At 41.9% G+C, this 17,559-nt stretch overlaps 1 protein-coding gene across 13 annotated transcripts in view; it reads right to left on the bottom strand.

Moving 5' to 3' along the window:
• Positions 1-17,347, bottom strand: part of ZNF148 (zinc finger protein 148) — a 152,906-nt gene extending 135,559 nt beyond the window's left edge. For 2 of the 13 annotated variants that reach the window (XM_081085404.1, XM_081085393.1), the window contains exon 1: positions 17,091-17,301. The gene's annotated coding sequence lies outside the window, so the exon portion shown is untranslated. Of the gene's footprint in view, positions 1-4,851; positions 4,875-16,060; positions 16,276-17,090 lie in introns of those variants that run through there. The other 11 variants (XM_081085403.1, XM_081085395.1, XM_081085398.1 and 8 more) reach the window with 10 other exon arrangements.
• Positions 17,348-17,559: the final 212 nt, after the last annotated feature.

Here is a 17,559-nt window from a genome sequence, read left to right as displayed (position 1 = left end):
TCTCCGCGCTCCCCACCGCCTCCCAGCACACGGGCGCACTAACGCACGCGCGCATACACACACACACACACACACACACACACACACACACACGAAAAAAAAAAAACACGCGCGCGCGCTCACACACACACATGCACACACACAAAAGGAAGCCGCGCGAGCCGCGAGCGGAGGTCTGGTCCCGGCGCTCAGGAAAGCCCCTCCCCCGTTCCCACCTCGCGGCCCCGGCCCCCCTCACTTACCAGAGCGCCCCCGGAGGAGCCGCGGGTGCCTGAATCCCCGCAGCCCGCCCCCACCCGCGGCTCCGCTCGGCCGGGCTCGCAGGCGGTGCCGGCGGCGGCGCGGCGGCTGCGGGCCCACCACCCGCGCGGCTCCGGAGCGCCGCTGCTCCGCCAGCCGACAAGCCGAGCGCCAGGCAAAATCCCGCCCGTGCGGCTGCGGATCGGCGTGGGCTCTGAGAGCCCAGGGAACAGAAGGGCTCCCTATCTGCTGGTTTCTTAAGAAATAAACTCATAATGCACAATTACCTCCTTTCCTTACTGAACTACTAATCAAAAGTAGAATCCAACACAACACTCCTTACAAGAAGAAATCTCTTTCAGTAACCTCTTACCCTAAGCTTTCCTCTTAATCTTACTTCTCCACACCTTCATCTACTCATTTTAGTTTGCCCTTGCCTTCCAGTTTTTAACCTAAGAACTGCATTTTCCCAAAAGAATGACCTTTTCTAAACCATCTTTCCAATTTTACTCTTTTGAAACTTCTCTACTGTAACAAGCTTCCCCATAAATTCCTTCCATCTCCCATTTACCTACTCAAAACCTCTCCACAACTTTTATAATTGTTATCAGCTCCTACCAAATAATTCATAAATAACTTTCTCAAACACTGCATTTTTTGTCCGTTCCCTCATTCCCTGACACTCTCCATTTAACACCCTAATTGCCCTCAAATTTTGTGAACCTACTTCAGAGAGGCCACCACAGTCACTGAAAAATCCATTTCCTAAGCATACCCCCAATTAATTTGATAATGATCTTTCCAAATATTCTCTACCAATTCATTTGAACCACTCATAACTCAAGACCACCATCCCAATTCCCTGAAGACTAATTATAGAACCTAATCAAATTAACACATTACCTCAACATTATATGTAACCATACATGCAAGTGTGTATGTGTTGACAAGCACAAATCTACAGGACCCATACCAGCACACCTTTATCTCATCTTTTTTATTTCTTTCATTGTCTCATTTCCAGGTACCCAACCCCTATTCTGTTAAGTCACTTATCTATGTTAAATTAATATAATTATCACTTAAATACTCTCCATTTCTACCATAATCATTCCCAACACCTTCCTTAAGATATCATCATTAGTCTAACCCAAAGTTCACTCAAATATTCTGAATATACCCCCCTCCTCTCCAAGGCCCAGCTATGTTTGAAACTAGTCCTAAAAACAATTCTAGATGAAATCAGGTTACAGCTAAGTGACATCCCGTGGCCCTCTTAGGCTGTCAAAGCTCTGGATTCCCACAGGCCTTTCATTATTAAATTTGGAGGGTCAGAAAGTGCACTTTGCTCAGAGGTCGAAAGAGTGAGTCAATCATGTGAGGTATATAATGCAAATACAACGGGTATGAAGCATACAGCGTTGGTATCTTCATGGTAAAGTGTCAGTTGCCAGGACCACAGCAAGGCACTGACAGAGAATCTCAAAAACCAGAGTTTGGTAAGTAAGCACTTGCAAGTCAAATCTTTGCTAGTACAAGGGGAAAGTTGACAGAAGATGAAGGCTGACATAAACGAATGCTACTACAAAGCTGGACAAACAAAAGTTTGAGAGCAGAAACAAAAGCCAAAGAATATGAGATCTGGTCTAGGTCTTAAATATCATCAATGGAAGATGATGAAGGTTTCAAGCCCTTAAATATTCAAGATTTAAAAGCAAAACAAAACAAAAAAAAGCAGTGTTTCCGTTTTAGCCACATTTTGTTTTTAGAATTGCAAGACAGCTCCTTTTGAGATATTCAATAAATGACAAATAACTAGAAATAAGACAAGAAAGCATTTCTATAAAAGTGTGTAACTGGGAGTCCCCCATAACCAAGCAATAAATGAAATGAGAACACAGAGCAAACCAGCCTTACAACAAAAGGAATATGAGATAAAGTCATTTAGACAAAAAAGAAAAAAACTACAGAAGCTATTTTAGACTCGTTTGGGCACCTACTTCCTACCATCCACCCCATTCTTTCCACTTTTTACCTGAAACGCTTTACATATACAAATTACCACCACACAATTTTTTGCAAACAAATTTGATGTCGTTTTGAGGCACTCAAGTAGAGATCAAAGATCTCAATGTCTCTATCATTTATGCTATTTCTTTTAAAGCGTTGCATGCTATACTATCATTTATACAACATCGTGGGTGGCAAGGTCTGTCCTTATTTTGCATGGAGAAGAAACAGGCTCCTGGCATTAGTTATTTCCTAAGTAGCACTGTTTTCTCCATCTTTTCTCTGCTTCAAGCCACTCACGCTTCTCTTCATCTTACTCTTATTCCTGTTCAGGTCAACTCCAACCTCCTCATTCATTTCTGTATTATCCATTTACTAGCTTTAGCAGCTTGTCCACGGTCTTTGTCAACAAATTACTCCACGTTTTTTGCCTTCCAAACTAGTACACCTTTACCTGCCTTCCAAACTAGTACACCTTTACCTGCCTTCCATACTAGTACACCTTTACCTGCCTTCCATACTAGTACACCTTTACCTGCCTTCCATACTAGTACACCTTTACCTGCCTTCCATACTAGTACACCTTTACCTGCCTTCCATACTAGTACACCTCTACCTGCCTTCCATACTAGTACACCTCTACCTGCCTTCCATACTAGTACACCTTTACCTGCCTTCCATACTAGTACACCTTTACCTGCCTTCCATACTAGTACACCTCTACCTGCCTTCCATACTAGTACACCTCTACCTGCCTTCCATACTAGTACACCTCTACCTGCCTTTCATACTAGTACACCTCTACCTGCCTTTCATACTAGTACACCTCTACCTGCCTTCCATACTAGTACACCTCTACCTGCCTTCCATACTAGTACACCTTTACCTGCCTTCCATACTAGTACACCTTTACCTGCCTTCCATACTAGTACACCTTTACCTGCCTTCCATACTAGTACACCTTTACCTGCCTTTCATACTAGTACACCTTTACCTACCTTCCATACTAGTACACCTTTACCTGCCTTTCATACTAGTACACCTTTCCCTCATCTTTTCTTTTCCACTGTCTCATTTCTAATCTACAAATCTCTCAGTTGAGTTTATATCAGTATATTACATATGAATGGTTATGATTTTGAAGTATAATTTATTAATAAAGAAATTTAAAGAACTAGTAAATGTAGTAAATCCATCTATCTCCATCCCAATGCCACTGCAATTCGGATCACTATCATCTCTTGCCTGGACTGTTGTGACTACCTCCTCATTTTATCTCAAACTTGGCGTTTCCTGGAAAACCTGCTTTTCTCACGGCTTAGATATACATTCTCCTACTCCTTCAATTTGTTAAAGGAACAACTGCTTCCCCAGGGACACTCCCACTGTTCTCTATCACTAAAAAATCTCCTTGCAATTCACATTACTCACTTAAACCATTCCATCTACAACATCACCAAGCTCCACAATACCCTCCCACCTTCCTTCCCCAAAGATTTCAATTCTACTTTGTCCCAGATTCAGCCATTATTCTCAGTGACTTCAAAAACAATGCTGAAGAACTTTCTACACCAAGCATGTCAAAGGCTAACATGGGCATCCAAATAAACAAGGTTTAAGTTTATGTGGGCCGCAAAAAGCTTCAATAGAAACGTGGGTTTATTTTGATAGAGACATGCTGAATACAAAGGGCTGAAATAAATGAGTAATTGTTAACATAAAATAATAGAACATTTTAATAAAAATTAATATTTTTCTTAAACATTAACTTACCAGACACTGAATAAACTGCACAAATTAATAAGCATAACGCAAATAAACCTATTTTTCTTGTTCTCCAAAAGCGAAATATTTCCTGTTGCGCACACCAAACGAGTCAGTCCAAGACTAATGACGTGGCAATCGGCTGCTAAAATATTCGCTACTAGGATTAGTGGGGAGAAACGCTGCACCTGTGCGAAAGGCGCATAAGGAAAATGAATGCAACACGATTACAGTCATCAGTCATTAGTGAACGTTGTAGTTCATTACTAATAATTATGTATAGCAGGATACTGTAAAAATTAAGTTACGAAATTTTTATTACAACGTTCCTTACATACCGTTACATTGGCTGGGTCACAAAAATATTCGTTGTGGGTGCGGGTCGCAAGTTTCACATGCTTGTTCTATGCCCTTACCTTCCTCAAATCCTAAAACCTTCATCTGTACCTCACCCACGCATATGTATACTGAAAAGAGGTCATCAATTGGAAGTACTGTGCCACTAGGATTGTAACTTCAGAAGACCTTTCTTTTTTTAACCACAACTACTTTTTTCTAGTTCTATGCCTGCTCTTCACCTCCTTTTAGCTGCACTTGTCTTTCTACACAATTTAAACCTGTCCAATCAGCCATTTAATACTGCCCTCTCCAGAATATCATGACCTTCCATTATATTTGCCATGTATCTCCCCAATAATAGACAATCTTCACCGTCTATTCTCTCCATACCCACCCACACACTGGTATTAAGCACCCCCAGAGAGCTATGAAATCTTTTACAACTCTCATTTCATTGATTAATCCAAATTATTTTTATGTGTTTTTGTTAATCCTCACCTGAGGGTATATTTTTTCCATTGCTTTTTCATAGAGAGTGGAAGGGAAGGATGGGAGAGAGAGAGGCAGAGAAAAACATCCATGTGAGAGAGACACGTCGATTGGTTTGTCCCCCCCTCCCCCCCCACCCCCACCCTCCCCCCCCCCCCCCCAGGTATGTACTCTGGACCAAGAATCAAAACCATGAACCTTTGGTGCTCAGGCCGACATTCTAACTGAGCCACACCAGCCAGGACTTCAAATCATTTTTTTTAATGTAAATACTTAATCCCATTAAAGACTCAATCTATTTCATGGAATTCCCTCAAACCACACCTTCTCCACCTGTAATCAAATCCTCTTCACAGCTTCTAAAATTCTGTATCTTCATCTACTTGTTACTTCTTGCCTCCAGTTTTGAAAAAAGAATTGTTCCTACTTCTTAAAATGAACTTAATACAATTCCTACAGTCAGTTCTTCCATATTAACCCAATCTGTTCAGTCTTTTACCCCATGCACTCTGGCCTCTGAACTGTTCTCTTGAAGACACGCCCCCTCTCCCTCCAAAAAAAAATTCCATGGACCAAATCCTATGATGCACCACACCAGTGCTTCGCCTCTCTTTGGTAATGACACCTGAACTACCTTTGATTTTTGTCCCTGTTCCATATGTTCTTCTCTGGTCTCTCTAGTTCAGTGATGGCGAACCTTTTGAGCTCGGCGTGTCAGCATTTTGAAAAACCCTAACTTAACTCTGGTGCCGTGTCACATATAGAAATTTTTTGATATTTGCAACCACAGTAAAACAGACTTATATTTTTTATGTTTATTTTATATATTTAAATGCCATTTAACAAAGAAAAATCAACCAAAAAAATGAGTTCGTGTGTCACCTCTGACATGCGTGTCACCTCTGACACGTGTGTCATGGGTTCGCCATCACTGCTCTAGTTGCTTCTTCTGTCTAGAATGAGCCCAAACTGTGGATGTGGATATTTTCCCAAGTTCAGTCCTGGAGCTTTCTCTAATTCTCTCCCCGTCACAGTCTCATCTCTAACCAATTGCTGCTATATTTCCATTCTTCATATAATTCTCTTCCCAGAGCTCCCAAAATAATCGTTAAACCATCACCCTCTACTAATCTAATTTATTCCTGAGCAATTAGAATATAATGGTTTCTTTTTAACTAGATTCTTCAATTACTGCTTCAAGTAACATTTCAATTATCAGTCCAAATAATTTCATAGCCATCAGCCCCCTACCAAATCCAGAATTAGTAGCTTCAACTATCAACTCTATATACGTATTCCCAAATCTCTATCGGATCTCTTTCCTCAAAAATACTGAGTACAGTATTTTTAATTCTAGCTAGATTCCCATTGGACACTTCCACTGGTGTCTCACACACTGGTCAATGTGTCTTAAAACTAAAGTAGCCTTTCTTTCGCACCAAAATAGTTCTGCTAACTGATCCAATAATTTCTGTTAATGGCACCACCATTCTCACAGTCATCCATGTTAAAAGCCCTAGAATTTAACATAACTTTTCTTGTCCACTTTTTCTCCAGTTTCCCAAAAACCCATTCGTTGTTCAATTCTTTCTTTGAAGTACTTCTTATATCTATCCCTTTCCTTTTATTCCCACCATCACCATTCCAATTTAGACTCTCAATACTTCACACTTTTGTCATAGCCTTCTAACTCTGTCTCCTAGTCACTAGTTTTTCTCCATTGCAAAACAAAAACAGGTCACCCCACATTACTATCTTGAACCCACCTTATTTCCCCACTCAAAAATCAGCAAAGAGGGACATCTTTAATACCCTCAACAATAAAGATTTTAAAAAATAAACAAAAAACCAGCAATAGTCCCACCCACCCCCATTACATACTGAGTCGTTAAAACTCCTTAGACTTCCAAAAAATAGAAATTACTCAGCTGTCCAACAATTATGGAACGGGTAAATGCACTATGGTATCTATATATATAAAAGGCTAATATGCAAAGTGTCCCCTCAGGAGTTCGACCAGGAGACCATGAGGTTCCATCACTCACTATGACGTGCGCTGACCACCAGGGGGCGGTGCAGAAAGAAGGCAGGCCCTGGCCGGCAAGAAGGCCCCAATCAACCCTGATTGCTGGCCAGGCCTAGGGACCCTACCCGTGCACGAATTTCGTGCAGTGGGCCTCTAGTATTCACATAATGGAATCCAATAGAGCAATGAAAAAGAATGAACTTGTGGAGAAAAAGGAACACTTGTGCACTGCTGGTGGGAATGCAGACTGGTGCAGCCACTATGGAAGACAGTATGGAGTTTCCTTAAAAAACTGAAAATGGAACTCCCATTTGACCCTGTGATCCCACTTCTAGGAATATATCCCAAGAAACCAGAAACACCAATCAGAAAAGATATATGCACCCCTATGTTCATAGCAGCACAATTCACCATAGCTAAGATCTGGAAACAGCCTAAGTGTCCATCAGTAGATGAATGGATTAGAAAACTGTGGTACATCTACACGATGGAATACTATGCTGCTCTAAAAAGGAAGGAACTCTTACCATTTGCAACGTCATGGATGGAACTGGAGAGCATTATGCTAAGTGAAATAAGCCAGTCAATGAAGGAAACATACCACATGATCTCACTCATTCATGGATAATAGAGACCATTATAAACTTTTGAACAATAATAGATACAGAGGCAGAGCTGCCTCAAACAGATTGTCAAACTGCAGCGGGAAGGCCGGGGAGGGTTGGGGGGCAGGAGGTAGGGGGGTAAGAGATCAACTAAAGGACTTGTATGCATGCATATAAGCATAACCAATGGACATAAGACACTGGGGGATAGGGGAGGCTGGGGGACTGTCTAGGGCGGGGGGATAAAATGGACACATATGTAATACCCTTTGTAATACTTTAAGCAATAAAAATAAATAAATAAAAAGAAAAAGAATGAACTACTGCTATATACACCCTAGATCAGCTGTGGGCAAACTACAGCCCGCTTGAAATGAATAAAACTAAAAAAAAAAAAAAAGACCGTACCCCCTTTTATGTAATGATGTTTACTTTGAATTTATATTAGTTCACACAAACACTCCATCCATGCTTTTGTTCCGGCCCTCCGGTCCAGTTTAAGAACCCATTGTGGCCCTCAAGTCAAAAAGTTTGCCCACCCCTGGGCTAGATGAATCTCACAGACATGTTGAGCACAAGAAACCTCTACAGAGACGTATAATTCCACTTATATGAAATGCAAAAAATCACAAGGCTCCTCTGTTATCATAGAGGTAATAATAGTTACTTTTGGTTGGAGAAGATATCAACTTAAGGCTTCTAACATGTGGAAATGCTATATATATTGAACTCAGCAGTGGTTACACATCATTGTATACCTAAAAAAATTCATTAACCTATACCGTTGAGATCTGAGTACTTTAAGTTATATCTCAAAAATATTTTTATAGCCAGTTTAGTCTGAATTTTTAGATGTTTCAACTACTTTACAGTTTATTTCCCTCCATTCATCAACATGAGCCCTAAATTCCAGCTAATTTAGGCCACCAATCTCTAAACATATCCAGAACTTTGTTGTCACTCATATCACTCCCTCTTCTTAGAATGCCAACTCTCACCATCTTGCCTACTACAACCCTATTTATCCTTCAAGGTGTAAGCTACATACTAATTCCTCCACATAATTGAACCTGCCTCAGTACCTCTGTCATAGACAAGACGTGTACACATTTTTGTCCCTGGATAAACTCCTAAAGAACATGAACTGCATCATATATAAATACTAGAGCTGGTGCACAAATTCATTCACCAGTAGGGTCCCTTGGTCTGACCTGCAGGTTCGAGTTGAAATTGGCTCTCGAACATCCCTCAAGGGGTCCTGAATTGCGAGAGGGCGCAGGCCAGGTCGAGGGACCCCACCGGTGCACAATCAGGGCTGGGGAGAGACACGGGAGGTTGGCCAGCTGGGGAGGGACCGCAGGAGGGCTCCAGGGTGTGTCCAGCCCATCTCGCTAGGTCACGATCAGCCTAACCCCAGCAGCAAGCTAACCTACTGGTCAGAGCATCTGCCCCCTGGTGGTCAGTGCACATCATAGCGACTCGTCACCAGTCGACTGACCCCTGGTGGTCAGTGCATGGCATAGCAAGCGGTTGAGTGGCCTTAGCATATCATTAGCATATTACGCTTTGATTGGTTGAACGGACAACCAGTCAACCGGACACTTAGCATATTAGGCTTTTATTATATAGGATGTATCCTTCACACTGCCTGCCATAGAATCTTGCCCACAGTAAGCATATAAAAATATTCCCTGAGCGGATAAATTCTGCAGTCCATCCAAAGCACCCTTCAACCTATCCCTACCTTCTCAAACCCATCCATCACTGTCTCCACTCACAATTTATTCCTCAGTTTACATATTTAATTATTCAGCAAATAACTGAAACTGTAACTACTTACTCTAATGCACCCCACTAAACTACCCAAAAGTGCAATCCAATTTTAGCTGCTGCCTTTTGAATCTTTCCACAACTCTAAATTTCCAGTCATCTTCCCCTTTTCTCTCCAATCACATCCCACCTCATTTCTAATCCTGCTGCTGTCAAACTAATTCGAGTGCCTCTTAGTTTCTCCAGTAGCCTCCTAACTAAGCTTCTCGCCTCCAATCTTACTATACCACCACACTGCCCCCCATCTATCCTGTATTGTCAGATATTGTCAGATTAAGTCATCTAATAAACAGTCCTTGATTCAATTCCCAAAAAAGTTCAATATCTATACTTTATATGTTAACGTACTTTAATCCTCAAACCCTGCCAGAAGGTATAATGATTATCAATTTCCTGATGAGAAAACTGAGTCTCAGAAAAGCAATCTTTCCATAATCACAGCATGGGTAAACAGAAGGGCCAATACTAAAACCCAGCTTCTGTTTGCTTACTAAGAACAACACTGCATCATATCAAATACAAACTAGCTTAGCTTTCAAGGCCATCCACTTTCTACCCAACCCCCAAATAACTCTCTTTCTACCTTATATATTATGCCCTGTTCATGAACTCTATGTTCCAAACTACAGGTGATCAATTATTTAGTTAGTACTGAAATCAGTTTAATGAGTGACAGCCATCTTTTATCTTCTTAGTCAAACAGAATAGAAAACATCTGAGTACATCCAACATGGTAAGTATTGTTATTCTTATTGAACCATTTTGTTTTATACATACACACAAACATTCATACATGCATATATTTGGTGAAGATGTAACATGTATTTCTATTGTAGGCCATAGTAAAAAAAAAAAAAAATTAACTCTCACTATTCTCCATACATCCTTGGCTCCTCACCTCCAAACCTTTGATTTTGCTAATCCCTCATGTTGGAATGCTCTCTTTCCAGTAATTTCTGCCAGTCAGGATCCTATTATCCCTTCCAAGACTAGCTAAAATACTACTTCCATGCCACTAAATGCAGTCCCAGCTTTTCCCTTACTCAAATGTTTTTTACTCCCTTTTACTTCAGTAATATTCAGTATTTTTCTTATAACACATTTGTGATCATAGTGTAGTTATTTGTGCAGAAGTCCAGCTCCCTATTAGAATATAAATCCCAAAGGATTTATTCCTGACTGCATCCAACAATGTTTTTGCATATAAGAAATATGCATAGTCTACGGACTACAGAAAACTCATTCAGCCCTAGCCGGTTTTGCTCAGTGGATAAAGGTCCCAGGTTCGATTCCCATCAAGGGCGCGTACCTTGGTTGCAGGTTCCCCCGCCCAGGATGCGGTGCATGCAGGAGGCAACCAACTGATGTCTCTCTCACATCAATGTTTCTCTCTGTCTCTCCCTCTCCCTTCCACTCTCTCTAAAAATCAATGCAAAAATATCCTGGAGTGAGGATTAACACACACGAACAAAAAAAAAAACTCATCCAATCATTTTCTGAAACCTCAGTTATAAATCTACATAATTTCTACTACATACTGACTTCTATTATCCTTCAAATAGTCTTACTATCTTCCTCCCCAAAACAGGCATTTCAAACAATCCTCTTTCCTTTCAATCTTCTCTTGCTTTCCTCTAAACATAACCTGTTATATGTTAATCATTTTCTTCTTTCAGAATCATACTTTCTATCAGATAACACCTCTATTTCTCCATCTACTTATCTTTCAATTTATTAGTAGTTTTCTAACATCCATAATAATAGGCCTTATAGTCTTCTAACAGATTTTTCTTTCATTTTCTCTTCAGTAGACTTTTCCATCCATGTACACAGGGGTAGGCAAAAGTAGGTTAACAGTTGTGAGAATGCAAAACAGTTTATTCTTGTGTTATTTATCTTATTGTTATTGTTTCATATCCTTACTTATGATTTATCTTTTAGGTAGTGATGGCTGGTAATTTACTTTTGCCCACCCCTGTATATTTGTCAGCCCCAATAAATAAACTGAAATAAACAGAAAACATATAGATAATTTAGAGCTCCTAATTTATCTCAGATTCTTTCTCATTCATTCATTTATTCATGGAGCATGTGTCTACTGGACATATGCCCTCAATTCTATCTATTCTCTGTAATTCAGAAAGCAGGCTTGAAAAAAACATTCAGGAAAATGCTAGAATAACAGAGCCAAGCTGACTCGGGCTCTTCACTCACAGAAACCAAGCAATTTGTTGGGTACAGGCTCAAAAAAAGGAAAAACTAACAGTTACACTAGACATAGATGGAAATAGGCGCGCGCGCGCGCGCACACACACACACACACACACACACACACACACACACACCAGTTGTCCCAGAGTGCTCAAAATCTATCCAGCAAAGGTGATTTTGAAAAGGAACAAATCCGTAGGAGTAGCTAAAATGAAACAGGCAGAAAGCATTCAGACAAAAATAGATCAGGACTCTAGGTTCATTCTAGGCTGCAATAGAAATTTGGAGCAATTTAGTTCCTTTCCTGAGATCCCTAAGGAATTCTTTCAAATATCTAGCTGAAATATGGTATATTGAAATCATTTCCCCAACCTTAGACAGTATTTATTTCTCCATTCTCTGAACTCCTAAAGCACTTACTGTCTGTAAAACTCATCTGGGAACTTAATCATAAACTACCTTGTTCACAGTAATGAAACTATTAACAAACATACCCAAAATTTATTTACATATTAAAAGCAGTGTAGTCCTCTTTAAACTATTTAACTTAGGAGGTTACTTACACATTTATTCACTGCATCCAATCATCTGATGCATTTAAGCAATATCATCTAGTGCCTAACTACATGTGTACTGTCACCATTGTTTAAAATATTTCCGACTTCCCCTTTAGGAGTGTTTTCCAAAGTCAGTTAAATAAGTCAACCAAAAAAATCACTGCCATTTCTGTGACTCAATGAATTTAAACCAAAACTACTCTTTATTCACTCCACTTAATATCAACAGATCTTCAGCATTTCTAAAAATCTTAAAAACTGAAAAGATTTGTCACCACTAAAACTATTCAGAATAACATTATGCCTGTATTATTTGTAATTGTGACATCCTGAAGGGATTATGAACTCCTAGAAGATAGGTACCATGTTTTACTCACCTTTATAGGCTCCCTCCCCCAACAGCACACAATAAGTAGTCAATAAATAGGTAAATTGTATAGAATGTGCTAAGAGGCTCAGAAGGTAATTCAGAAAAAGTGTTCCAAAAAAACTCTGAACACTACTCTGAAAATGACTACCAATATAAAAAATTCTCATCAAAGGTATACTTCCAGTATTTGTTTTTTAAAAATCAATTTTCTGAACTCTTGGACTGTTCCTGAATTAATTCCAACTGTCTTTCTCTCCCTAAAAGAATTAAGTATTATAAATTCCTTGAGGGAAGAAATTTCATCTAACATATTTATATTATCTTAAAAAATACTTAAATAAAATCAGACAGATTCTTAAAACAGCTAAAAATCTCTAAGCAGTAATTTAGGCCCGAGGTAAGAAAATTCAAATTAAACCAGCCCCAAACTACAGACCAGATTTACTCAGATTAAACTAGTCTGAAATTAGACTAGAACCTTTGGTCCCATACCTTCAATGTTTTGGCAGAACTGTTACAGTTCCATTCTAATCCATTCTGTCTTCTCCCCTTAAATCTAAAGGCTTTCCCTAGTAAGATATTCCTTCTCTTTCTCTCTTTCTCTCTCTCTCTCTCTCTCTCTCTCTCTCTCTCTCTCTCACACACACACACACATCACCACCACACATAGATTTTGTCTGCAATACCACCATACTGCTCAGCAATTTTACACATTTCCACTATATCACTAAAGCAGTGAACACTATCAGTCATTCAACAGGTATTTTATTAAGCACTAAGAAGCAAACAGTTGTGAGGGTCCCCAGAAAATAAAGTAAATCTCAGCTCTAGAGAGGTTACAATCAAGCCACCATTTCCCAAACAAAGAGAATAATTCCATAAACAAAGACAAAATTTAGCACTATATAATCTACATGTGAATACTGTTTTTATTCAGAACAAGAGAGACCTCAAGAGGTGGGTTAAACAAGACTTCCTAAAACGGGAGTTAGATCTTTCTATTCTCCCAATCTCAGTCACGCTGACTTGGTAATGTTGCACCTCATACACAAATTCCAAAAACCAGTACTTTAAGAATCTATCCTAATATACAAGCAACATACCATTTTCCACCATATTAACAACATGTTCGTGGCTTAAGTATGCTAATTTCCTTATAACTTCCACAAATCTCAGTCTAACTATTGTAATTTAAATCTCCCTCACATCAACTACATCCAAATGTCCTCAGAATTCTTTACCTTTTCTATACCCTCCCACAAAATTAGCACCCGCCCCCCCCCCCCCCTTCATACCCGGTCCCTCATACTCCTCCCTGTTTTCACATTTCCCAATCCCTCCATCCATAAAAATGAAACACATATCCACGCCAGTCCTTCCTTCCTGAAAAAGTAAGTATTGCTGTAAAAGCCTGGAAAGAACAATTAAGAGTCATCTTAACCCATTCCCAGATTTCTCCACACTCAAAATCCCCATAAGACTCAAAGAATACTACTTCGTAGTTGACCTGGTAACTAATTCCAAAATGAACTATCATTGCCAAACAACTGCTCATCTCTAACCAGGAACCCTTATGCTACAAAGATGCTGTTTCTGCTACCTACTCTTTCTCACAGGTCCATCCATCAACCCTCCCTGTATCATCTCACCCAGTATGTCCAGTCTAATTTTAAATGCTTTATCTTTAAGCATATTAAAGGTATAAAAACATAGAATAAAAAAGTTTAAATAGTAACTATCAAAGGTTGGAAAGGAGAAACAGGAAGGGGATTAATGCCAGTGACACAAATCCTTTCCATTCATAGTAATAAGTCTTTTCACTACTTCATAATGTCATTTTAATCAATCAAGAAATAATAGTACATGGGAATTATTTTTGGACCTTGTGAAAAGCATGATATAAGCTACCAAAATTAATGCTTACAAGTAGTAGACTGGAAAGTGGAACTGCAACTGAACAAGTGAGACAGAGCTATTGCTTTTCATTATAAGCAGTATAATTTCATTATACATGTATAATTCCATATACTTCAAAAAGGGGAGAAAAACAATAATGACATATTACTATATTTAAATCTGTAAACTTACAAAAATTTTTTAAATTGATAACACAGGAGGGGAAAAAAACAGACCCTCTTATACTATGATGATTGTAAAATATCAAAGCATCCTATAGGAATATATAATGTACTGACAGTTTTCCAAATTTTAAAAAATAATCTGGATTTATTTCTGTAAGAAAATTTAATAAAAGCCCCTCTCCACTAAAATGCTAAATTATCATCCTTTAGAGATACAGTAGTTGTTAAATTAATGATTGAATTTTTCCATCCCTCTCCCAAATTTCTTTCTATCTTCCCCATTAATCCCTCCACCCTCTACTTCCATAAAAGGATTTTTCATACTATCCTCTGCTCAGCTGAATTAATATTATAATGTAGCCGAAACCGGTTTGGCTCAGTGGATAGAGCATCGGCCTGCGGACTGAAGGGTCCCAGGTTTGATTCCGGTCAAGGGCATGTACCTGGGTTGCGGGCACATCCCCAGTAGGAGATGTGCAGGAGGCAGCTGATCGATGTTTCTCTCTCATCGATGTTTCTAACTCTCTATCTCTCTCCCTTCCTCTCTGTAAGAAATCAATAAAATATATTTTTAAAAAAAAATATTATAATGTAGTGTGTATACAAATCTTTCTTAACAACCAATTTTCAGGTGAATAAAGCTTTAAGAGTATGGTTTTAGACCCAGCCGGCATATGTCAGTGGTTGAGTGTCAACCTTTGAACCAGGAGGTTAGGGTTCAATTCCTGGTCAGGGCACATGCCTGGGTTGTGGGTTCGATCCCATGTGGGGTGTGCAGGAGGCACCCAATCGATCAATGATTCTCTCTCACCACTGATGTTTCTCTCGCGCTCGCTCTCTCTCTCTCTCTCTCTCTCTCTCCCTCCCTCCCTCCTTTTCCCTTCCTCTCTGAAATCAATAAAAATGTATTTTTTTAAAAAAAAGAGTATGGTTCTAGCCAAGAGGTCCCCTCTTAAAATCTGGTGTGGTGTGAATTCAGCAAATTCATTAGGTCTTGGTTCATTTCCTGATATAAAAATGCTAATACTCCCTCCAACCTGGATTTAGAATCATCCAGTCTCTTCAGGTTCCCCTACTAGACCTCAAGGCAACCAGCCCTGACCTTGCAACTTAAGACCAAAACAGATATTCTAGATCCTCCATTCTGCGGGCCCACACTCTGTAGGCTGATGCATTTTCTTCAATAACACCATGCCTCAGTAAGAGTATACATTCAGGAACTGTGAATGGTAAAAGTTCTCCCATCTGCCTCCGAGTTATGGAACCAATCCAGTCAATTATACTAATTGGAGCTACAAATGGAGCCTCCCAAAGGCCACCACGCATGGAATCCCCCCACCATTACTTATAACCTTGTGGACTGCGATCCAGGCTGAATAATATGGCCCCAGTTCTCCTGGAACAGTTAAGCTGGGCCGAAAACCGCCAAGTCAAGTAATTTCCATTCCAGCATTTGCCGGAGTAGTGTTCGCCCGGCCTCTGGTAAGTGATCACACTTCAAATTTGCTCAAATATAAACTCCATGACCTAGAGCGTACCTGTGGGCCAGGTGTTCGCTGAAGATCTGTTTCAGAGATTCTCACATTCACGGGTGCGTGTCTGAAATGTCTCAGGCCCAACTACAGACTAAGGTTTAATTCTCAGCGACCCCAAACGCTGCCGGGAGCCACACTTACCAGATGTCATCTAAAGAAGAGCCCGAACAGGTTCGGAACTGGGCCACCCGGGCCCATCTGGAATCACGCCTCAGTCCCTGGACCAACATTTATTAATTCTACTATAGCTGTCGATTCTGTCACGCGTCCTCTTCATATTCTCTAATTTTAGCACTCCCTCTTGCTTCAAACGCTATTCTTTCTATTCACGGAAACTCCTTCGACTCCCTCTTTCCTTTCCTTAGAAATGCTTCGGTTTTTTTCCATCACGAAATACCGACTCTATCTGCACAATGAACACCACCACCCCACCAACCCCCCCACCCCACCCTCAAGACTTCTCCACAGCCATCGCCTGCATTCCTCCACCTATTCTTCGCCCCCGCCTCTCGCCCTGCACACACTGCCACTCGGTTTCCTGTAAGGATTCCCTTTTCTCCAACCCCTGCCCTTCCCTGCCCGCGAAGAGCCCTCGGGCAGCCGCCGTGACTGAGGCCTGCGGTGCATAAAGCACTGCACCAGGCACGGTGCACACAGACCCGGTGTCTCCCTCGCCTTCCCACTCCCCCGCCGAGCACCCTCCGGCCTCCCCGTGCACACACTCCACCTTCTTCCCGACCTCCGACACCCGCCTCGGGCCCCGGAGGCCGCCTCCTCGCCGCTGCCACCCCCGTCATTATCCTTCCTCAACCCCCCGACCCACCACCCGCGCCCGGCTTCCTCCCGTCCCCCAGCCTGCTCCAGCGATCCCCCCCGGCCTCCGCCGGCCCCCGGGCCACCCCCGGCCTCGCCGCGGCTCGCTCCCCCCGGGGTCAGGCCATTACCGCCGCGCGCTCCCCCCGCGCGCCGCCCCCTCCCCCTCCCCCGCCCTCCCCCGGGCCCGGGCCCGGGCCTGCCAGGCCGAGCGCTTTACCGCGGGCGGGCGCCGAGTCGCGCGGTCACCGACTGCAGACGGCAGCAGCTCCAACCTTTCTAGGGACCTTGAGAAGAGGGGAAGGGGGGAGGGGGGGAGAACTTTTGCTGTAGCAGCTCCGGCAACTGCTCCCACCCCTGCGCCTTTCTCCTCTTCCTCCCCCTCCTCCTCCTCCTCCTCTTCCTCCTTCTCTTCCTCCTCCCAGAGCAGTAGAGACGCAGACATGCCGCGGCTAGAGCGCCGCCGCGGTCGCCGCCGCCGCCGGCGCGGTGCATTGTGGGAAGCCCCGCACACGGGAAGCGCCGCGCGGCGCCTGCTCGCCCTGGTCCCGGGACCCAGCCGGGAAGACCCAGCGTGGCTTCGATTCCGGTGCCCGCGTGTCACCCGCCCGGCGTGGCCGGGGAGGCTGGTCCCCGCTCCGGGTCCCCCGGGCTGCGTCTGGGAGGACGGCCGTTGGGAACAGATCGGA

Source organism: Myotis nattereri (assembly GCF_964212035.1).
Source record: "Myotis nattereri genome assembly, chromosome: 3".
NCBI lineage: Eukaryota > Metazoa > Chordata > Mammalia > Chiroptera > Vespertilionidae > Myotis > Myotis nattereri.
Note: the sequence above shows the minus strand (reverse complement) of the source record. Positions and strands in the feature narration are given on the sequence as shown.